Source organism: Corvus moneduloides, chromosome 1 (genome assembly GCF_009650955.1).
Source record: "Corvus moneduloides isolate bCorMon1 chromosome 1, bCorMon1.pri, whole genome shotgun sequence".
Lineage (NCBI taxonomy): Eukaryota > Metazoa > Chordata > Aves > Passeriformes > Corvidae > Corvus > Corvus moneduloides.
Window position 1 is genome coordinate 7,548,955 of NC_045476.1, and position 15,440 is coordinate 7,564,394.

Below are 15,440 nucleotides of genomic sequence, written 5' to 3' on the forward strand. Positions count from 1 at the left end.
TCTGCTCTGAAGCACCTCAGGAAAAGAATGTGGAGTGTCAGGAGCCCAGATTGTGGCTGTGACAGTTCCTGGTTGACTTTTGTTCCCTGTAAATTCCCATTTGGATATGCAGAAAGCAGGGAATTCAGGATGTGGTTTTGCCTGTACTCGGCTCCTTTGAGAGCAGAGCAATGGAGCCATCACATGAGCCGTGGCACACACGAGGAAATGTGGCCATCACAGGAGTCTGGCATGTGATGCCAAAAGCTTGTCACCCATTAAAAAGTGTTGCAGAGCAAGGGGGAAATGAGACCCCAGAGGAGGCATGGCCCATCCTGAGACACAATCCCTCCCCTGCCGTGGTTAGGATCATGCCCATGAGAAACACAGAGACTCTCCAGATGTTTTCAGTCTGTGCACTAAGACAGGTGCCAAAAGACAGATGAGAAAAGCAAGACTAACACAGTAAGCTTAAATTTCCCAGCTATCAAACCTCTGTGGGAAATCTTTAAGAGTCTAGAAATCAGTGTGAGCTGAAGACAGCTGAGATCTGGCTCTCAGCTCTTCCCCCAAGGCAGAGACTTGGAGCTGCTCATCGCAGCTTGCACCCTCGGAGCTGCCATGAGCAAGAAGCACATGCACCCATAATGATGCAGAGAGTGCTGGGGGGAAACAGAAAGGGGCACATTCTCACCCAAAAGCTACCAGCCATGCCTGCAATTTTATCCTGCATCTTGCGCACACGGAAGTTAATGGTCACTGAGGAAATCAGCGGTGGAAGGTCAGCAGTAAGCACACATCAGCAGGTGTGCTGAAAGACAGAGCAGGGCTGGTGCCATGACAAGAGCAGAAATCACTGCTGCAGGACTATCAGTACCAGAGCTGGTGATAAGGTGTTTGTCAGATGATGGTGATGAAGGTATTGTAAGGGACAGAAGCAAACAATGTCCCAGATCTCAGTGGAAACAAAAGTCAGAACTATGGAATCATTTTTAATCCTTATCATCTCTGCACAGTGGGCTGTAGTTCTTCTTGAAGAGGTGTTTTTTGAAAGTAGAAGCCCTGGAAACAAACCTTATGTCTCTATGATCCACTAGACTTTTGTTTTCACTGTGATGATTCTGATAATTATATCATTTACAAGGAAATTGGGATAGGAGAAAATTTTTTCACTTGTCTCTGGAGGCAGGCTGTAAACAATTTATCTTGCAACACAGCAACCAGCAGCCAGAAACTCAGCCCAAACTTCCTTTAAAAAATCTGCAGCTCTGCCTCAACCAATAACAGCTGAAAAAGCACAGCCTTTTCCTACATCAGGATTTTAAAGAGAAAATATCCTTCATCCCCTCACTCAGCATCTTCAGGAAAGAAGTAAAGAAGAGGAATTAATCCCCATTTCATTGGATGCAAAGACTTCCCCTATCTGCAGTGGCCTGGGTTACCTCTTCTGGGAACTCCTGTAGGAAGATGCTTTCAGGAAAAGCTACAGTGCCACAGTTTTTTGTGGACGGATGTCAGCCAGTTTTGTGGAGGGATGCAGTAAACTGCAGATGTCTGTATGGAACATCTCTGCAGCTGAGACGGCCATTCTAGACTTTATAACTTTTTATGCAGACTAATAGGCACTTTATGGCACAACTTCATAGAAACATGGTTTGGGTTGTAAGGCACCTTAAAGATCACCTAGTTCCAGCACCCATTCCAACCCAAATTTATCCAGCCAGCTCCCTATGCCCACTTTATGAGGGCACACTCAGTGGTCTCCATGGGCCAGGCAGATCAGGGTGAGCAGACCAGCTGCAGGTATCTCTTTTCATCCCAGAAAACAGGGACAGCAGAGAAAGTACTAGATTTGTAAAGGAGTGATTCCTAACCCCTCAGTTTTCCACCAAGTTGCTGAGTGCAGCTATGAGCAGAGCACAGGCACTTGCTGTTACATATTTATTTCACTTTCCAGCACCGGGAAGCTTTTGAGTGGTAGGATGCCATCTGCTGCTCCAAAGGGTTATTTGCTCCTTCCTTATGCCTTCCCAGTGGGCAGCTCCCACTGATGGGGACAAATCTGGAATATATTCAGGACTTTTGTGAAGTGAAAATTTTTTCATCCATAAAAAAATCCCTTCTCAGATAATAGAAAATGGAGTGAAGAGTTTAATCTCCCAAGAGCCAGCTCAGTTCTGAAGAAAAGTTTGTGCAATGAACGAGGCATCCTAGAGAAGACACACAATATTTACCCACAGACCAGCTTGCCAAGAAGATTGGATTTTGTATAATTCCCATTTTAATGCCAAGAGTTGCTGCTAATTCTGCCAGCACCTAGCCCCATTACCAGAGAAACAATCACCTCCACATCTGTGAGCCGATGCGATGGCCTGTGACCCTGAGATATGATCCCAGCATGTCTCTCTAAAGCCTGTAGAGTGAAGAACAAATTAAAACACCCCATCAGCTCTCAGGGACTGGAACTTAAACCTGCAAGCAAGCTCTATTAAGTAGAGTAATAGACACCAGTCATACTCAGCCACACAATGGAAGTAAAAGGGGATGAATAGCACTCCATTGGCTCCAGCACTCCAGAAGTAATAAGCATCATGCTGGGCTCACTGCACTGACTAATCCATAATTTATTTGGCTTCATAAATATCAAAACATACCACAGCTGTTAGTACTTCAGCACAAACCCTGCAAATATTGCTTCAATTATTCAAGAGCTCGTCGCAGGAGCCAGTCGACTGCTTCGAAGGTGCAATTATAGAAGGTATCTACTGCTTGGGAGTTTCAGCAGAGCAGTTGCCACCCAGGCCCCTGAGGCAGTTGGTACAGGGAGTGTTGGGAGTACCAACAATAAGAGGACAAAATTGCCTTTGCCTCAGAAATAGCCTAAAGCCTTGAGCCTCACACAGAAAGGGATGCAGGCAGCTTGGTGGCAGCTCTCAGAGGGGTTGTGTGTGGTCCCCGAGAGCCTTCAGAGACATCCCTGCCTCAGCATCTCCCTTTGAGGGACTGCCCAAATGGTTATTAAATCAACAATGCCAAAGCTTGCACTCCTAAATTTACCCTCCATGCAGGACAGACCCAGACTTGTTTAAATGATCAAGTCCAGCAGTCCAAGTCATGTCTCCACCAAGGAACCCCCACCTGAAGCCACCCTAGGCTTTTCCTCCTGAAGATACCCCCCTCTCCCAATGGCATTTGGGTGCCAGGGACAAGACCAGAGGCTGTGTCCAGTTGCTGGTTGGTTGGAGGTCAGGGTTACAATGACCAGATGGGACAGTGGCATCAGGTCCCACACAGATCATCCCTGTCCATGCTCCCCTCTTCACTGGGGTTCATACATCAAACCCCCTCTGTTTAAAGCCAGGTTTCCAGGTTGGACCATGTGGAAGTTGCTGGTTGTGGTTTATGAGCCAATATGTTTTTCCACTGAAGAGAAAAAATGAAAAATCATTTTAAATTTGATTTCACTCCCATGCCTTCCTCCTGCAAAGAAATGGGGAAAGAGAATCTCAGGTGCCAGCAACCCTCAGGGGCTCAGCCCAGCACAGAGCAGCACCCAGCCTGGATGCACGCACAGGTTTGGGATCCCCACATCATTCGTGAAACAACACGAAGAATATTAACTGGAATAGATATTAGATAGTCTGGCCAAAGCCTGCAATGCCTTTAGTTAAGCAAGCAGAACAAAGTCAAAATGCAAGTGTGACCAGACCTACAGCAAATCCTATTTGAGGATATGAAGCCTGACTTTGTAAAATAAACTCAAATTTATCCAGGTATTCGAGACCTGCTGACCCAGTTTGGTCTGCCCCTTTGCTCCAGAACTGGGAAGCTGCTTTTCTGCATGTCCAAAGTTTTTAAAAGGGGTTGATTTTTGATCTTTAATGGGGCCAGAGCAAACTTCTGGTGTTTTAACTTGGCCAGAGGTGTCAAAAAGCCACCCAGGATTCCAAAGTCCACCTTTCTTTTCTTTAACAGACAAGTTCCTGCTCCCATGACTTTTTCAAAACAACAACTACATTAAAACCCCCTTTGCATTCAGTATTTCTATTAAAGGGTTTGCTGGAGCTCAGCAGGACCTTTTCCTGGAGTGAGGGGAAGGGCAGCTCAGCAGGGAAGGGCTCCTGCAAGTGAACAGCATGAAATTTTCATGCAAATCTCCCACCAGAGCCTCTGGAATAAAGCTCCAGATTTCCCTGCCCTTAATGAATAAATCACTCAGCTCGTTAGTGGAGTCTCCGGCAAGAGGGCAGCAAGCATCACCTTTGTTGCTGGGCTGACCAAAGAACTGACATGACCAGGGATAAATATTGCTCCTAAACTGGTGCTGATGAAGCCATGAAAACCGTGTTAGCTCATAATCTCACACACAGGGAAGCAAAGTGCGGATAATTGAGATATAAGTGCTGCTCAGGCACCAACTTCAGAAACGTTTTTCCTCCCTTAGTAGGCAAACAAGCCATTTCCAAGGCAGTGAAGCTCTTTAATGTATGTCTGGAGGGGGCTTTTGCGAGCAACAAAAACAAAGGGCCTCTGAAAAGGGTCCCTTTATAGAAAGATAAATGTATGTATCTCAGCTGCTGGGGCAGATGTGCTGCAGGAGAGGCGTTTTGGTCAGTGTCCTGTGCACAGATGTGTCCTGGGGCATTGTGCAAGGTTAGTAGCTCAAGCATTTCCCATAACACACATCCCATGAGTGCCACACAGCCCAGGTCTGCAGGAACCTGTCTGAGTCAGGGCCATGCTTCAGGAAGCTCCACAAACAGGGCCAGTGATGTGGCACAGAGCAAGAGTGCATCATCAGAAGGGGGATTCTCTCATCCCCTCTGATGCCCATTAGTGGTACCCAACAGGGGCAGCTCCCCAGTTACATCTGGCTCTCCCTCCAGCTCTGCCTTCTCCCTCCTTCCTCACTGATAAAATAAAAAGTAAATTTTCTGGAGTGTCTGGGTGTCACAGAGCATCTGGGTGTCTTATTTTCCTAATCAGGCAGTTTGGATGTGGCACCAAGAGTTCCAGCTCCAAATCCAGCCTAGGCTCCACACATGTCAGGTGAGCCCAGTCCTTGCACGGGTCTGGTAAGTAAAGGGAGGAGCAGCATCAGTGGTGCTGGTTTGAGAGCAGAGCTCTGGTGTGCCTGGATATGAATGTGCCTGGGTCTCCCGAAGAGTGCAAAGACATTTGAGGTGTCCAAGAGATCATCCAGCACATTCCCAGGCAACAAGGAAGTGCCGGTGTTGTAGCAAAAGGCTTCTTGTGCACCTTTCCCCTCCCACACCCCCCAGGGAAAGGCAGGTCAGCACTCCAGCATTTCATTTGCATGGTACACTGGCCTGCTTTAAGGCATGGGCACTGCCAGGGAAATCCTTGCTGGAATTTCAAATCCTCCGAATGAAGCTCTCTCAGCTGTCACTCAGAGGACAGCTTTAAATTTTCTCATATTTTGTACACTGATCACTCCCAGGCTAAAAGGTCTCATGGCTTGCTGTCCACAGAAGCCACAAACTGATTGCTGAGTGTTGTATTTGTGCTCTAGGTTATTTAACTTACCAGTAATAACGTTCTTGGAAAACATGGAAAAACAGCCCCACCTGCCTGTCTCCACCCTTGCTCACATTTCCAGAAGGACATTCACTGGCACCTGCCACGCTGCCTCTGCCACACGCTTCAAACCCCACAAATCTGAGCCAGAGGTTCTCAGCACCTCCTTTACTGCACTAGCCTGGGAAATCCAGTGCATATCCATGGAATCTAGCTGTTATCAAGAAAAACGTAGATGTGGAAAGCCGGCTACAAGGAATATAGACTGGCAGTTCCCAGGCTTTCAGTCAATATATGAACATATGGCAGCTGTCTGCTTTCTAAACTCCATAACTCTCTCACTCCACAGAGTGGCCTAAACAGACACTTTTCTGTGCACACCTCTGACAGCTTTAACTTCACCACGGTATAGAGGGAAGGATCCCTCTCCCTGACTGTTGGATTGTACTTGTTTCACAGTTCAGCTCCTGTGGCTATCTGGGAATGTGTCCCTGCACTGGGACAAGCCTTGCTCAGCATTCCCAGTCCCATGGTGCTGCTGCAGTTTGTGCTGCTAATGCCCTGCTTTCCAACATTTCCCAACAATGCTTTCTTCAAGATAGGAACATTTGGAGTTAGGAAAAATCCCCAAAATAATACAGATTCTGGCACTGTTCCTGCTTTTGCAAAAGCAGCACACCAGCTTACCTCATCATGCCACAGTGCACAAGCTCATGACTCAGACACTGGAAAAAGTTGAGTCATATGAGTACAGTCTCTCAAAGGGCTAATGGAGCCCTCAGGAGCTGCTGAAGAGGAACACTGGATATTTAGATGGACACTGAGTTTATTAGAAGGCAGGGGAAGAATAGACCTCAGGTCTGTCTGCTTTCATGTCGTTTCACCTCTGGAATTGCTTCCTCCAGGACTGTAAACCCTGAGGAACTTGTGCCTCCATTCCTACAAAACATTATACACAGAGATCTGGCTCTGCCAGGCAAAAAAGGAATGCTGAAGTTTTCTCCTGCATGTTGCACTTTCCCTGCTCTGTACCTCCACCAGCCTGCAGAAGTGGCACACAGAGATGTGGCCCATGAGGTCTTGGGGACATCTGCATGGGGACAGAAGCCAGGTCCAGCTCAGTTTGCAGTGGGAGGAGGTGCTCTGGCTTCAGCCCATGCTCTGCTCCTAGCAAAACAACTTCACCTTGGTTTCCATGAGAGGAATTGAATGAGACGTTCATCCAGAAGCTAAAGAACATTTCACAGCTGTGAATCACGATTGTGTGAGACAGATAATTAATTAGTCAATTAGAACAGTTAGGTGTTCAAAAGACACCACGCCTAGAAATGAGGGTGAAGAACCAGGAAAAATCTTGCTGGAAGTTTTTCAAATGACAATGATGCAGGAGCAATATGCTGGAGAGAGGAGAAGGGAAGAAGGCAGAGGGCAAGGTAAATGTCTTGGGCAAGCCATACAAAATTAATACTTGCCCCTGTGAATTTGTGGGATTTCTGAGGTGGTTGTATTTGCTTATCAGAATCAACAATCAAACAGAGGACACAAATTATGCATTATTTGGGTTTTGGTGACATTAGGACTTTTTGCAACCTTTACATTTTGATGCTGTGCTGAGCCAGAGGCACCACTTGGGGAACAGTCCTGCCTCCAGGCATCTCCCTGGAGAGCCACATTCCCTATCAGGCTGAAACAGCCTGTTCTTCTTCTGGGGATTACAATTTGCTTTGTCTGCCTGGGACTTTTCAGTCTCTCGTGTTTCATACAGGGCTGATCAGAACGTGGTCTTGCCAGAAGTGGGTAAAACTGATTGCAGAGTCATTTCAGGTCTTTGCTTTTTCCAGGCTGTCAATTTGCTCATTTGTTCAGGACCTTCAAGGTGAACCTTGGCCTGGAACAAGGCTCAGAGCCCCGGCTGTCCCCAGCTCTGGACACTGCTTGTGTGGCTGTGGCTGTAGCTGGGTGTGCTGGTGGAGACTTCAGAGAGGCCCCTCTGGAAACAAGAAAAAGTCCCTCCTTCCTCAGGGAGAAGTCAATGTCTCAGGTGCACCAGCCAAGAGAAAAGGCATTTGCAGGGCTAGAGAACTCATGAAGATTAACACAGCAAACTCCACACAACTTTTCCCCTGCTCTGCCAGGAGCTGCTCTGCTTCTCATCACAAGGAGCACATCTGGTACCAGGGTGGAGAAGGGACCGTGGCTCTCCGGACTAGGACTGGGACTGGGACCTTGACAGCTGCTCAAAGATTGCCCCATTTCTCTGCTTGGGAAAAGGGTTTGTCTGATTTGCTGTCTGGAAAGCTCCCAGAAAAATGGAGCAAAAAGTTGGATTCCTTTTTTTGGTCTATAATTCAGGTAACCAGGTGAAGCTTATAGCTCAGCTCCTGAATTTTTGGGGCTCCATCACCACTTTCTGGCTTGTCCAGGCACTGCTGCCCATAGATGTGGAGAGCAGTACTGATTCTCCTTGTTAAAGCCACCCTTGTAAAACACTTTGGCACAGGTAGACTTTACTCTCCTCTTGTAGCAACAGCACAGGAAAGCTCAGATTGCTGATTGTGACACCCAAGGGTTTTCTCAGCATTTATCCCGGCCTCACATGGGGCTCTCCAGCCTCCCATCACCCAGCACAGAATCTGAGCCCCTCCCCAGCCTTCTCACCCTGCACCACACCTCCACTGTGCCTGCTGAGGCTGCCACCCCCCTGCCCCTGCCTCCCCACCCTCAGCTCACCTCTGCCCTCTCCCCTTCACTTGTTGAACCAGCCCTTCCCCAGCTCTTTGTACTGCTCTCAATGGAAGGCAGAAGAAGCAATTTTTAAGTGCAAAAGGGATTTTCTGGATTTCACCAGCTGTGTTTTGCCCTGATTTTTGGGAAGGGTCTGGGTACAGCCTATCCCTGCTGGGGTGAAAGGTATTTTTCTGCCGTGGTATTTTTCTGTCCTGCCACCACACTGCCATCTGTGCTCAGCTGAAACAATCCCTTCTTAACCTAGCAGGCAGCTGGAAAATCATTATAAAGATTTTCTTCCCACTTTCTGCACATGCCAGCAGAGCAAAGGGGACACACAGGGTGACTCTTGCTCCTCTCTCCCCCTGTGCCTGCTTCACAGCCCCTCCTGTGACTGACGCTGTTTTATATTTTACCTACACTCCCTTGCATTTGTTTTATATTTCACCTTCACTCTCTTACATTTATCCCAGACAAAAATCACTTTTAGGTCTGATTTTCAAAAATTCCTCAATGCCTTTTTGTCAGTGCTTTGCCAGCATTTCAGGGCTGTAGCATCTTCCTGGGCACATCTGTTCATCCTTTCTCTGCCTCCCATATCTCACCACACAGGATTAGGTTCAACACATGACCTTTTACTGTTGGTGCTGTACTTCGGTGCCAGCTATGTCCAAGATTTTTAGGGGGTTTGTTGCCACAATCCGGTTTCACAACAACATTACACTTTCTCACAAGCCCACTGACACTCTTCTCTACATGGCTGAGGCACCTGTGCTTTAAAACACTTTAAAAAGCAAATTTATCTATTTAAATGGAGCATGTAATGGCATTAAAAAGGGGGGAAAAAAAAGGGGGGATTAAATACCAGACTTATTGAAGCAAATGGGAGTTTTGTCCCTGATGTCAGCCAAGCTGGGGTTCCACCCAGAATCTGAGAGAGCACAGATGAGCAGATAATAGAAACGAACCAGCTGTGAAAGCTGGATCTGCAATCTCAGCCTGAACTCCCCTGCCCCACACAACGCTTACAGCATGGCTCTGCCTCTAATTGCTGTAGGCACTGCCATCCTATTGCATTTTCTGCTATTCCATCACTGAAAGAAGGACACTTATGGTACAAATGACAGGGGAAAAAAAAGAAAAGCAAAGCACCAACACCCATAGGTATTATCGTGCCTTGTGCACTTATGAAATGAGAAGGTTATTACCACAGAGAGGAATTAAGCTACAATGCTGATGCTCTGTCTCACTGAGGGTTTACAGAGTGGTAATTAAGAGAAGCACTTTCTGCCTAAGAGAGCTCTTCTGCTAGAGAGGAAGAAAAAACATTTCTGCTCGTTTTAATCAGGCATTGATGGATGGCGTTAATCAGCTACGATAACGTGTCAGCATCTCCCTCGTCCTCTGCAGAGCTCCTGGAGCTGCTGGATACCCCCAGCATGCTCCTTTCCTGGCTGGACCACAGCCCACATCGCTGGGGAAGCACACAGAGGCTGGGTCTAGCAGGACAGGGAAAACTCCAACCCTTCTGTTTATTTATTACAACATTTCCAGCACTGTTTTGGAACCCCTGCAACTTTGCAGACACCAAACCATGACATCCCTACATGAATGAAAAACCCCTTTCCCCAGGTCAGGCTGCTGCTGCCCATAGGCATAAATCACTGGAGTGGATTTCAGAGCCCGTGACACAAGATGGACACATCTCTGCAGCAGAGGTGGACTCAAAGGACCTTATGTGGTGAGTGCTCCTTTCCCAGATGGTTCTCACTCACCTCCATGAGCAGCCTGGTTTGGGAGGCTGCAGGAGGACATCAGGAGCCCTGTGGTGCTTTGAAAGTCTCTTTGCACACAGCACTGGGAGCTCTCATCCCTGGGAGGTTGGGGAATCTCCCTGTTATGGGCAGGGAAGCAGCATGGCAAGGTTAAAGCCCCCTGCACTATGTTCAAAGCCAGGAACACCAATTGCACTAAGTTGAGCCAGCCTGGGAAGTTTGGGGTGAGCAGGTTACTCACCACACAACAGCAGGACCATGCTCAAAACAGTCTCCGGTGCTACAGCCCACGATGGGCACCTGGGCTCCACCCAAAACCTGCTCAAGGTAACTGAATCCTTCAGAGTTTCAATCTGCTTGGCAGCTTTTGAGACCGGGTGAAAAAAGAAGTGCAGAAGGCACATAAATGTGGCTGATTGGAATGTTCTCCACTGTGCTGGAGTGCAAGTGGTAAGAGAGGGGAGAGAACAATACAAATGCAGGGGTCTGAATCCAGACCCCGAATGCTGCTCCTCTGTTTACCCACAGCATTATCCTTGCCAGGTTTGAGGGGTTTTGATCCAAGGGAAGCTGTGAAGATGAGCAGACTCTCAGAGGAAGCTGAGCCTCCCTCTTCAGAAAATGCTTCTTTTGCATCTTCTGCCTCTGGAAAAGTTGGAAACAATTTTCCTTGTCCTCCTGCTTGTCCAAAATCAGCAGGGGACTTTCTCCAGCATCTGTCTTCTTGGAACATCACTGGAAGCTTTCATTTTCTTTTCAAGCACATCTTTAAAGCGCAGGGAGAGAGAACAGCCCCTGGAAGCGCCTCAGCAGAGGGTCAAGCTGGGTGCCAGAGGCAGAGCATCGGGCTTGGCGCCAGTGGATGCAAACACTCTTGCCCTGTGGTCCTGCTCAGTCCTGCAGCTGCCAGAGCTCAAAGCCACAGCTGTGGGGGAGCAAAAGAGGATAAAACGGAATTTCTTTGAGTGAAAAAGAGCCTTCCAAGGACACAGCTGTTATTTTGAAGAGCAGGGCAGGAAAAGCCATGGCTTTAGTGGGCTGCTCATTGCCAAAGGCACTGTCTGAAGGAAGAGAAAGGACCCCTGGGAAGCACAGGTGGGGCAGCCCTGGCTCCAGGTGAGCACCACGAGCATTTCTGTGTTGTGTCTCTAGGCAAGACAAGGTCTTGATCAAGACTTAAGGGAGTGCATAAATGCCTGGATAGTTTGTAGAGCAGTCCATGAGCCTGTTCCTGCAGATACAGTGTCCAGCTGTGAGTCCATGGAGGAACCGGGGCAATTTCAGGAGCAAGACTTGGAAGCAAGACCTTGGTACTGAGCCCAGCATAGGATTCCTGTCCCACTGGAGTGAGGGGAAGGTGATGGACAGAGACATCCCCAAATCTCTCTGAGCAGAATGAGGCCTCTCCAGCACATGATTACAACCATGGCCTCGTCAGCATCGTGACTGTTGCTGGGACTGGAAAAATGCAGAAAAACAGCAGAGTTGGTGTCTCCAAGTAGGTGGATTTGTGATTTCTTGGTTAAACTTTCTAAGCAGAAGTCAAGCAGAGAGACACAAGGGTAAGGAAAAATGCCAGCGCTCATGGAGGCTGGGTTTTGGTTGGTCCAGATCTGCCTTTTATGGGATGGTTTCTAGCTACCAGGAAGGAAAAGGGAGAAAAATATATCACAAACCCCAGTGTGGTTTTGGCTTTTAACCAGCTCTCAGCACAACCAGGGGTCATACCTTCATCATGTTGTGTTTTACAGGCCCACAAGGACTTGCAGACGGCTTCTCCCACTGGGCCTCAGGCAGCAGAGGCTGCAGCTCCTGCCTTTTTCCCCAGCCTGGGACAGGAGATCATCCAAAGCCCTGGGACAGAGAAGGTTGGTGCTCAAAACATCCACAAGGACTTTCTGTGCAGCCTCTGTTGTGTGCAAGGGGTGACAAAGGAGCCAGCACTGTCCCCAGCCTTTGGCAGCACAGCAAAATGCAGCCTGTTGGAGGGGAACTGAACTGTCAGTACTGAGTGATAGCACTGCACATCTCCTTCCCAGGGACAGGGATGTCCTTCCCAGGGACAGGGATGAGAGGAAGAGGGACTCACATTTTCCAGGTTTTTAATCATCATTTTTATTGCAAGAGCTATAGAGATGACAACCTTGGAGCATGGGAATAATAACTGAGAACAGCCTTTGTTGTAAAGTGTAAACAAACAAAAAACCAAAAACTTCAAAAAAGCAACAGCAAACAAGTCCAAGGTTACTGGCCTATACATGTGATTTCAAAGGCTGAATTTCTTTTTTTAAAACCGAGGTTCTCTCTCTCTAAGAGTTATTGTTTGGATTACAGTCTTGCCCTGAAAGAGGATGAATCTGCCTCTCTGTGCCAGCAACGAGAAATGTTGCTATTCACATCTCTCTGAAGGTGCCAGACAAAAGTAAGCACTGCCTGTAAATAAGCTGCCTTAATAATTAATTGCTGTCACAGAGAGCACAATAGAAAAGCTCCAGAAGTAAGTTATTGCAAGTACAATTTCAAACTAACAATGCATGAACAGCTTCTGAAAAAGCCTCCAAAAAGCAGACCCTGAGTTTCAGAGAGAGGTAAAACACCACCTATCAACTTGTCTCTGCTCTCTGAATAAGAGACCTCTTATTCCACTTCAGGTGAGGCAGCACATGGCCCACAAATGAGCCCCATCAGTTGTCTCTGGCTGGCAAACAGGAAAATAAAAAAGGTTTCAAAGGAGCAGGGATGAGTAAGCAATGGTATGGTCATAGGGAGCAGGGAAGAGGAGAGAGGAAGAAATGGAGAGGGAGGGCAGATGGATGGATGGATGGATGGATGGAGGGAGGGAAGGAAGGAAGGAAGGAAGGCAGGAAGGAAGGCAGGAAGGAAGGCAGGAAGGAAGGAAGGAAGGGTGGATGGAGGGATGGATGGATGTGGTCTGTGAACATGGTCAATAAGAAATATCATCATATGGAGAGAGCAACCCCATGACAACCACAGGCATCCTCTGCTCTGGGAAGTTTCATCCAGCAGCAATGGGAAGAAGAGGAGGGTGAGGAAGGCAGGACTTCTTTAGGGCCTTTAGGACTTTATCTGAGAAATTCAAGGTACGAGGCACATGGGGAGGACAAGCTTTATTGAAACAAGGTACAAAAGGGAAGAATATGAAGTGGTTTATGCCCCAAGCCCATCAGAGTTTTAGAGGGATAATGCCCTTAATAGCATGCTTTAAGCCCTCAGTAAGTCCTTCTCTTCTCTTTTCTCCTCTTCTCTTCTCTTCTCTTCTCTTCTCTTCTCTTCTCTTCTCTTCTCTTCTCTTCTCTTCTCTTCTCTTTCTCTTCTCTCCTATCCTACCCTATCTTATCCTATCCCGTGATTTAGGACAATTCAAAGCTCACTTTAAGCTATCATTAGCAAGTAGGGGAGAGATGGCAGTGACAGGAAGGAGGGGGAAGACACTGTAAATAGAAAAAAAAAAACCCACCAAAATAAAAACCACATTCAAGCAGAATTTGTAATTCCCATACAAAGGAAAGAAGTGGTAGTGATGCACATGAAACCAAGAAAATCATCCTGCAGACTGACTATTGGCTAATTAAATTTCTTACTTAGAATACATTAACTGAGCTGCAACTGGCACTTCACCACAGCTGCAACTGGCACTTCACCACACTGGCATGAGCCAAACCTCTGTCCCTCAGCTATGAGAGAAATGCCACAGGAGTAGAGCAAGGCAGCTTTATTTTACACCACACCCACCCTGAAGTGCAGCCAGAGTCAGAGGATGGCCAGGACACGGGGTCAGCTGCACGTGGGGCTGTGGCTCAGCTCTGAGTGACCCCTGTGCAGGATCACAGCCCTGGCACAGAGCTGCAGCATGTGCAGCCCTCAGGCCAAAGGCCACAGTCGGCCCATGGCAGGGCAGGGGGGTCACACTGATGGCTTTTCAGTGGCTGTGGTTCAGTCATGCTCTGACTGTGAACCAGGAGAGGGTTCTGATCCAACAACCCTGCTTGTGAGAGCTGGAGCACAAGGGTCAAATCTGATTTCTTCTGGTTCTCGGGTCTGTTTTGTGGCTGGAGTTTCATCATTTAGCAATTGTGCTGAGGACAGGAGGGCTGCACTAGGACACAGTGACTCTGTTCTAATGACACAGCTCTGGGACAACATGCCTCTTCCTACCCACACACTCCCACACCCCTAAAGGCTGATGGGCTTCAGGTGAAAAGTTCAGGTTCTTCAGGTTTTAAACAGCTACAAGTGGGTTGTTTTCTTTCTGGAAGCACAGTGGCATCGCCAGCAGAGCTCACCAAAGACCCCCTAACAGTCTGAGCCAGGAACAGGAAAGCAGCCAACCATGTTGGGTAGCCCAAAGATTAGATAGGAAAACTCTTCTGTCGCCCTTCCAGGTTTGCATCCTGCCAGTGCAGCCCTTATCTCCCATACCACTATGGTGAGCCTAAAAGCAAAAGTGCTGAGTGGAGACACTCTGTGTTTTCACCTTTCTCAGGCATGTCATGGCCTCTGTCACTCAGCATCTCCATGGGCACAGCTGAACAGCACCAGCCACAGCCTGACACCATCAGATGGGCAAAGGGCCTTCCTAAGGCCTCCAGAGAGCAGCCCCCAACTGGCAATTACTTCTTTTAGAAAGGGGTTAGTGGGTAATGGCAGAAGAACGCCCACACAGGAGCTGGCAGCTGCTCTTATGGAAAACTCTCCCCCTTGGTTTGCTTCAGTCTGGTTTCAGGGAGCCTTTGGGAGCAGGATGCTGTCATGCTGCTGGAGTTCAGGCTTAGATAAGTGCTGAATCACAAACATTTCGCCTAAAGGTGAACTTCATTCTAAATGTAACAGAGAGATGGGATTATTTTCTTCTGAATTTTAGTCAGATAATATACACATTCCCTTATCAAACCATGTAATTCTTAATCAATACTTAAATCTTTAAATTATCTAAATTTATTGCAAATTTTTTGCATTTTTTCCATCCTTTACACCTAAATGACCAGAAAACCTGGCTGCAAAACTGTCCATCATGCAATTTTGCCCCCCTGCATTAGGATTAAAGATAAAACACTGACCAAAGTTCAGCTGGGTATGCAACCCAGTGACAGGGAGGAATCAGTCCATGAGGGTTCAGAGGGTGTATCTCCAGAAAAGATGGCAGAAAAAATCCCACCACGAACCACAGGAAGGGTCATCCCTGTATCCCAGGCATGTTCTTCCATCTGTCTGTCTGCACTGCCTGAAAAAGCCTTTCTTGCCAGGATGATCTCTTGTGTGTTATACAATCTTTGCTGAATAATTACCCCAAATCTACTGTGGTGTTTTGGTGGCAAAACAATTTCCATCCCTAACAGCCATAAATGCCTTTGGAACAGGAGAGGCCATCAAACTGAAAGGCCCTTGAGTCAAAGCTCTGTG